This window comes from Euphorbia lathyris, chromosome 8, assembly GCF_963576675.1.
Source record: "Euphorbia lathyris chromosome 8, ddEupLath1.1, whole genome shotgun sequence".
Classification (NCBI taxonomy): domain Eukaryota; kingdom Viridiplantae; phylum Streptophyta; class Magnoliopsida; order Malpighiales; family Euphorbiaceae; genus Euphorbia; species Euphorbia lathyris.
In genome coordinates, this window is record NC_088917.1 from 77,833,655 (window position 1) to 77,842,635 (window position 8,981).

At 30.3% G+C, this 8,981-nt stretch overlaps 1 long non-coding RNA gene across 2 annotated transcripts; it reads left to right on the top strand.

The window, feature by feature from the left end:
* The first annotated feature begins 577 nt into the window (after window positions 1-577).
* Window positions 578-1,666, top strand: LOC136203372 (uncharacterized). 2 transcript variants are annotated; one of them, XR_010674813.1, is made up of 3 exons: window positions 578-735; window positions 918-1,057; window positions 1,278-1,666. It is a non-coding gene; the product is annotated as an uncharacterized lncRNA (long non-coding RNA). The 2 variants fall into 2 exon arrangements; XR_010674814.1 differs by having other exon boundaries at window positions 918-1,031.
* Window positions 1,667-8,981: the final 7,315 nt, after the last annotated feature.

The following is an 8,981-nucleotide window of genomic DNA, read 5'->3' on the forward strand; positions in this document are numbered from 1 at the left end:
ACATTAGTAGAATTGAGAACTTTTAGGTTCCAACTTTGACCATTGATAACTTTAAATTAAAAAATTTCAAAAATTAAAATATCTTATTAGATGTTTTACATACTGACACACAACAATTCGTTACAATTTTACAAAATACTAATAATTAATCAACTAATAACAAACAGCTAACATCAACAGCAAATAACTAACTGCTAATATCAACAAGCTATCAGTTAACAGCTCCAATAAACAGACCTTAAATCAAAGTTTAGGGATATAAATTCAGATTTGAAGTTGAAAATATTTGACAAATCAGCTAAAAGACAATCAATTTCAATATCTAAAATTTTGTCAAATTTGAATTAATTTATCAAATATTACTAATTTCAGAATTGAATTAATATCTAAACTTCAATTTGTACTAAACTTAACCCTTAATTCATCTATAGAATCTATATCTATCTATATATATACTAAATCTGTAGTTATAAATGCTGATGTATCTTGTTTTAAACTATTCTTTGTTGATGTGTCAATTTTCTAAACTCTCACATTCTCTCATTCTTTTTAACACGGTTTACTTTTACAAATTATCTAACTTTTCAACATGAATCCACTATTCTTCTACCCACGTTCTCATTCTCGCTCCATCAAAACCCACGTACCCTGCTTTCTCTTTTGTTTTTGCTTTCTCAACTGGGATGGTTTGCTGTTTCCGCCGTGCAACGATTTCTCACTTCGGCTGTTTCTATGGTAACTCCTATTCTCTAATTTCTTCTTCGTCGTCCTAATTTTTAACCCTCACTGTCTGTCTTTCTGGTTCTCTGTAAATGTTTGAAATCTTCTAATTTTTTTTATCATTTGTTTAACTGCTGATCTTGAAAACGATTGCAGCAGTTTGACGAGTTAATTTTTGCTTTTATTTTGTCCACCAGTAAAACGGATGTTTAGGGTTTTACGAAGAAAGACATCAAAAGAGAATCTGGGTTTTACGGTTCCTTTTTGGCTCTCTGCTGCCCGCTCTCTTGCCTTTGACATCTCTGTCCAAGGTGAATCACTTATTTTACAATTTAAGGTCAGATTTTACTATGTGTTTTAATTTATTTCATGTGTTTTTACCCTATTGTTGTCTGGTGTACTTTTAATTTCAATTGCATATAGAAACAAGGTTGAAAGCTTTAGATGAAGCATAAGTTAAAGAGAATGGGTTCCTAAAAAAGTAGCTTTATAATTCGTTCTTTCTTCATTTAACCATATATTTGAAATCTAAACTATGATAGTGTTTATTCTTTCAGGAATCATAGTCAATATTATTATCACAAGAAGAGAGGAGAATGTATGCTTGGAGCTTAACTTGGAGTGAGAAGGCAGATAGACATATAGACATGCTTGGCTGTATGAAACACTTAAATTAAAGTGCAAACCAGATACTCATCCATTGCAGCTTGCTAAACTCAGGAGTTCAGTTATGAAGACAATTATTTTTTATGGAATCATGGGCTTGAACAGATAATTTCACATTTGTTTTGGAATTGATAAAAGATTTTGCAATACTGTATTGTATTTGAGTTTGATTAACCTTAATCCAGTTGTATTTTTCATGATAATGGTCATTATGATATGTGTGCATTCTCACTAAAATATGGGTTGGTTTGATGATTAATCCTATAGTTATTTTGGTTTTCAGGTGATGTTTCTAAAATGTGAATGGTATAGAAGGTTCTTTCGGTTAATGCTATTTTGCATCTGTTGTATACAAATTGGAATTCATGTTTCTGTACAATTTACATGTCTTTACTTTTCATATTTTGTAAGAATAACTATTTTTCTAATGGTGCAAATTTATTCTTAATGTAGGAAACCATACAATTTTATTCTAAACCTTTCCAAACAAAATCAAATTATCAATTATTAATCAAGATAGAAATGTCTTTCTTTTGCATCTCCTGTTTTTTTTTTCATTATCAGATTCTTCAATTCTTGAAATGAATGATGAAATGTTGTTAACACGCCTTACTGCAGGTTTTAGGTTGATGTAGTTTCAAAACCATTCATAGCATAATTGGGTTGGATATATAGCTTGAAGTTTCATGCTGATGGTGATGTGTGGCTTTGAGGTGGTGTGACTCTGAAGGTATATTACACTTTTCCTTTTTTTATGGTTGCATATCTCTATTTTCAGTTTTCTTTGAAGATCACTTTGACGAGGAAATCCACAAAATGCTGAATTTTAAGTCTTTGACTAGAGGAAAGAAAAGAAATAAGTTGATTTTTGAAGCATTTGTTGGATGTTAGATAATTTCCGAATTTTTATGAACTCTGAATTCTGAAGACCTATATGGAGCAGAGAAAATTACATTGAAGCTACATATCTTTCTGTTATAGATATACAAAAGTCAAAACAAAAGGATTCATAGATTTTGGTAAATATCATAGGAATTGGAAGAGTCAAAATACATTTTGAATGCTGAACACTGAATATTGTTTTAATATTAATTACCACAATGAATAAAATGCCATTTCAAATTTGGATGTACTACATGTACTGACTGATACGTTGGAACACAGATAGTGTTTGAAATTGATTGGGTTCATTTTGTAGTAGGTTGTTCATTTTATTCTGTAGGTTCAGATCTCGCATTCAAGGGATGTTTAAACTGATTGGGTATTTTTTGTGACCTTTAGGCTGTTGGTGTATTTATAGCATTTAGGTAATTGAGTTGCGAGATCTGAAATTGTCAAACGGATATTGAAGAGGTATGAGTTCCAATTAATGTATGATTTTACCCAATTCAACCATATTGGGTTTTCCTTTTTCATGGTCTTTCATTTTCTTGTTGGAATTACTTATTGGAATTAGATCCACAAACCACAAGATCATAAACTCATGTTAATCCATTAAGATCTAAAGCGGAAGCGTACCTGAATCAATAGCGCATCGGATTAAAGAGAATCAGAGACACCTTAGGTTGATTGGTCTTCTAGGGCTAAAAGCAACTAGCACATCTACACTTGATGGGGGAGGCTGTAGATTTAGAATGCTTATGCCCTAGGGACCATAACCCTCTATTTATAGTGAAAACCTAATTGTTGCAATTACTAATCTGCTCATCATAGTATTAGTAAATTACAATTGGGTATCTACACATATTTAAGCCCATACCCATTATATATGCCACAGGCCCATAAACTAATTTAGATCACTTAATCGGGCTCATACATATGATAGCCCATAATTACAATTATACATGTAAAGCCCATAACGTTGGATTTTAATCAAACAATCTCCCACTGGGCGAAACATGTATATTCCTGTAAATTATGAATCCTTTATGACGTCAAAATATGCTATCATATTTACTATAGGCATATACCAACAATTCCGTCCATTAATCATACTAACAAAGAACCAAAGCAGAATCAATCACCTTTAGTGTAACCTTACCAACAATGATCACATATGTTAGCATAATCAAATGACATGAATTAAGTATGGATGTGTAGCATGAAAATTACATGTAATGTGACCTTAACATGCCTATTTCCAACTGGTCCTCATTAGTGAGATCAAGACTATAACACTTCCAGAATGGAATAAACTTAAAACTTTATTAACTGGAATCGGTACCGAACAAACAAACGTGTCTAAAACTGAAGAGCATCCAAAATACAAACTCCCACTGAACTCAAATTTCCTTAAGCAATTCAACACCCAAATGAGCAATACGCTCATGAAAGATAATGGGCAATAATCATTAACTGAGCGGATCCATAGAGTTTGTCCTAATATGCTCATTAGACACCGGTCCATTCTGAAATCTCTACTAGATATTTAATTACTAGTAGAACATAAGTGTTGACTTATTGTCATAATATATTATCTTTCTATATCTGAATTGCAGCCTAATGACAATTTCACAGTCAACCAAAAAACTAGATGCCTCATAATGCGCTACAGATATAGCTGCCATGATGGAAGAAATGATTCACCCATCTAATAAACTGAAATGAACTTTAAACAAAATGAGCATCCGATATAATCAGAATCAGTATACATAATGATCTCTACTTGATTTGACTCTGACATATTATATGCGAGTTTTATTCTATGTGAATAGCGCATGACCTTATTAGCTGCTTTTCTAAAACTTCAAAACTAAAATATTTGCATATCTGCTCATTACCTCAAATATGAATACATATCAGAATGTATACGTACTTGAGCACACAAAAATAATGTATAACTGTTTGGGCACTATTTGAGACTAAAATCGTCTCCTTTAATTATAAGGAATCACCTGATTTGGAGTTCTCAAATAGAAAAATAAATTTCCTCCCACTGAATCCAAAATATACATAATTATCAAACAAATTCATCTCAAAATCAATGAGACAATAACTTAATGAAATTTGTGATCATAACCAGTTAGCAATGCCATTATAACTTTAAAGAATCTTTTAATGAAGCTAGAAAGAAAGTTTTTTACAAATAATGTCTTCTTTTCGTCTGAAGTCTTTGACAACAATAAATACCTTATATCTTTTCATAATTGTCTTTGAGAAATTTGACAAGATTTGAAAACTCTAAATTAATGGCATCAACCCACAATCGAGAATTGGAACTCCTTAAGGCATTGATAACTCAATACCATCTTTATGTTCTTAGAGATATACAAAATAATGATTAAACATTGTATTTCTCATTTCTCTAGTGAATTTCACTTTACTGACATTTATTCTTGAGGTTGTTGAGATTGTTCTTCTGGATGAGGAATCATTTAACCATATTTCCCCCTGCAAGCTCAACATCCTCAAAGAATAAATGTATAGTGTTCATCATAACTAAATTTTGATAAAGACAATTTCCTATTCTTAAACAAACATATTTGAATTTGTTTAAAATAGAAACCAAAATCCACCTAACAGGGTGGTGCAATAAGTCTTCTTCAAAAATATGAATATACACCGGTCCTCAAATGTAATATTAATATGTATATTGTCAATACTTTCTACCTTAACATTCCCATATAGATGTATCTTTCACCATCAAATGAATGTTAGGTTAGACAACCTCGCACAAACACATCAATATGAATAATAATACCAAAAATATAATTCATCAAGTGTGTTCAAGCATAAAAATTAACCTTAGAACAAACAAAAAAAAGTGTACCTTTCTTTATACGCCAAGCACAGTTTTTGACATGATTCTTTTTATTATGTCCAACTTTATTGCATAAGAAACAAGTAGTTTCTGAATTTTGTCTCTTTTGCACTTTAATGACACAATACATGCATCTTTAATACTTTTCTTAACTTTATCATTTGAAGTGGATGCCTTATAAACACATTCAGATCTCTCTTACTGAAGTATTACCTCTTCTTGCAATTGACACATACTAAAATTTGAGAAATCAAGAGAATTGAGAATTCCATATGACCCAAGCCTTTCAATTCTCTCTTGAGAAATGTGTCCTAATCTTTTGTACCACAATAGCAGAATTCTCATAATTTAATTTTCTCTTCATACCACGCGTACTAGTTTGCAAGGTTTCATTATAAGAAGAAACAACATCAATCATATAAAGATTATCATAAATAGAAAGAACCAGTGCCAATGGTAACTGAATTTTGAAAAGACTCAATTTCCCATTTCCAAATGAACAACAATAACCAGACTTGTCCAAAGCAGAACTAGAAACCAAATTCCGTCTAAAAGACGACACAATAAAAGTCTCATTCAAATCTAAATAAGCACTAGTTTTCAAAAGTAATCTAAATATGCCTATTGCCTCTACTTCTACTGCCTTGCCATCTCCCACATAGATGTGTCTTTCACCATCATTTGGCTTTCGGCAGCTCAGACAACCCCGTATGGACACACTAATGTGAGTAGTAGCACCAGAATCTACCCACAAAGTATGTCCAGGTACTGAAGATAAATTAACTTCAGAAAATGAGCCCATCTTTTTGACCTTATGACAATTATAGCTCATCTTAAATTTATCAAATTGTGCAATAAGATAAATTACAACCTTATACACGAGCATGTCATTAGACAACTGCAACTTAAAGTGTATTTAACTTAAAAGCAAGATGAGACATCTCTATAATGTGCTCCATAATGTTTCATTTTCCTTATCCTTAATGGTATCATCATGTTCATTCTTTGCAAATCTTTTCTCAATTTCAGCAAAGAAACCTTATCTGTAGATACCTCATAAGTCATTATAGTCAATATAATGCCCTTAAAACTTCTTGAATGAAACATTTCATGATCATCAGACTCATGCAATTTGATCTTCTCACTTCCCATAATGAATTTTTATCATTATGAGTACCAGATGTCATTAAGACAGTGAGTTTATCAATTCCTAATACAATGCCCAGATCAACAATATTGAGAACTAGCATAATGTTCTCTTTCAAAACTTAATATTGAGAACTAGCATAATGTTCTCTTTCAAACCTTAAATAACATAATTCAATATGCAAATTGAATTAATTATGAGCAAATATAATGGCAGCAAATTCAATAACAAAGAAGTTAACAAGCTCGCATAAGTTATATATATTTGAATTTGGGCGGACAGAAAAATCAAATCATGGCAAATCACATCACAAGATACCTAGCACGACATTAATATTTTATCTTTGGACAAAAATACTAACTCGTAAGTGGTCATCTTGTTGTAGCAATCAAATATTAACAATAAGTCCTGTCAAATAATAAATCATCTTTGGACAAATTTATTATTCACATGGAAAACTAGATAATTGTTACATATTTATTGTCACAGATGTGTATGTAATTCGGCCAAATATTAGCCTTCCTTTGGGCCGGGTAATATCCGCATGAATTTACAGACACACAAAACTGAATAGATGGTATATATCAAATTAATCTCCACAAGAGAGCCCACTTTGGTGGGATGTTGCTTAAACTAATTTATATAAAACGTCTATAACCATGAATTGAATACAGATGAGACATGTATACATAATTGACCATAAAAAAACTTTAATATTTATATATTGTCATATATAACTTAAAAACCGAAAATATTTTTGACAATATATAAATATTTAGTCATAACAAAAGTATGGTCATCGAAACTAAATAACTGCATAAAATGATTATGCCTAAATTTTTTTTCTTTAATTCACATAATCGCCCAATATTATATATTTGTCTCAAATAAAATCACAAAAGTTTATTATCAGAAAATTGGACAAATACAAAAAAATCAAATCATGGTTAATCTCATTATAAGACACCTAGCACAACATTAATATTTTGTCTTTGGACATAAATATTAACTTGTAAGTGGTAATCTTATTGTATCAATCAAATATTAACAATAAATCATATCAAATAATAAACATATCTTTGGATAAGTTTAATATTCATATAGAAACCCAAATAATTGTTACATATTTAATTGACATCTATACCATTATTTGAAATTTTTAGAACTTAAAACCAAACCATAAATCAATTTCAAAACCAAAACATTAATGTTTAATAAATACAAAAGTTATTACAAAGCAATGTTATAACCGAAACATTAATGTAAGGAAAACTGAAGTTATTATTAAAATTTGTAACCAACACATTAATATGAGGAAATAAATACTGAAGTTATCATAAAAATTTATAACCAAAACATTAATGTAAGGAAATAAATACCGAAATTGTTACAAAAATTTTGTAACCAAAACATTAATTTCAACCGAAATACCAAAGTTGTTACAAAATATTTGTAACCAAAACATTAATTAACCGAAACACCAAAGTTGTTACAAAAAAAAAAAAAAAAAAAAATTGTAACCAAAACCTTAATATAATCGAAGTTCCAAAGTTGTTACAAATATTCTTTATAACCGAAATATTAAAACACAAAAATTTCAAAAAATCTAAAACTATGAAATTTTGTGATTTAAAACAATATAAAAAACATTAATGTCTAAAACTTCTGATTTGTAATAAAACAAATCAACTGAAAAGTTTGAAGGATTCATCAAATTAAAGTCTCTGGATCAATGTTTAAAACCTGAATAAATATCATAAATGATTCTGAAATCCATAATAAATAAGTAAAATACTTGATCCAAGAGCAATACCATAAGATTTTTCCATGTTTAGAAACAAGGAAAAAACACAATGAACTGAAAACATTAATGAACTAGAACATAAGAAAACCAACTTTAAGCGAATATTGATATTCAACTGAATGTCTCTGAATCAAATAATCTTGTTTCTTAAATCCTTAGCATAAGGTTTGCGAAAACCAAAAGAAAAACTTTTCATCGAAGTAAAACAAAATCTCAATGAATCTATCATGAGTTGCTCTGATACCACTCGTTGGAATTACTTATTGGAATTAGATCCACAAACCACAAGATCATAAACTCATGTTAATCCATTAAGATCTAAAGCGGAAGCGTACCTGAATCAATAGCGCAGCGGATTAAAGAGAATCAGAGACACCTTAGGTTGATTGGTCTTCTAGGGCTAAAAGCAACTAGCATACCTACACTTGATGGGGGAGGCTGTAGATTTAGAATGCTTATGCCCTAGGGACCATAACCCTCTATTTATAGTGAAAACCTAATTGTTGCAATTACTAATCTGCCCATCATAGTATTAGTAAATTACAACTGGATATCTACACATATTTAAGCACATACCCATTATATATGCCACAGGCCCATAAACTAATTTAGATCACTTAATCGGGCTCATACATATGATAGTCCATAATTACAATTATACATGTAAAGCCCATAACGTTGGATTTTAATCCAACATTTCTAGCTTATTAATTTAAACTCACCAGATTTGAGATTGTTATCTGGTTTAGTGAATCCTAATGTATGCTCACATAATCTACTAATTGATGTAATGTTTCAATTCTATTGTTCTTTTGTATTAGAGTTGCTAAGTGAAGGGAAATAATGTTTCAATTCTATTGATTTTTTATATTAGAGTTGCAGTT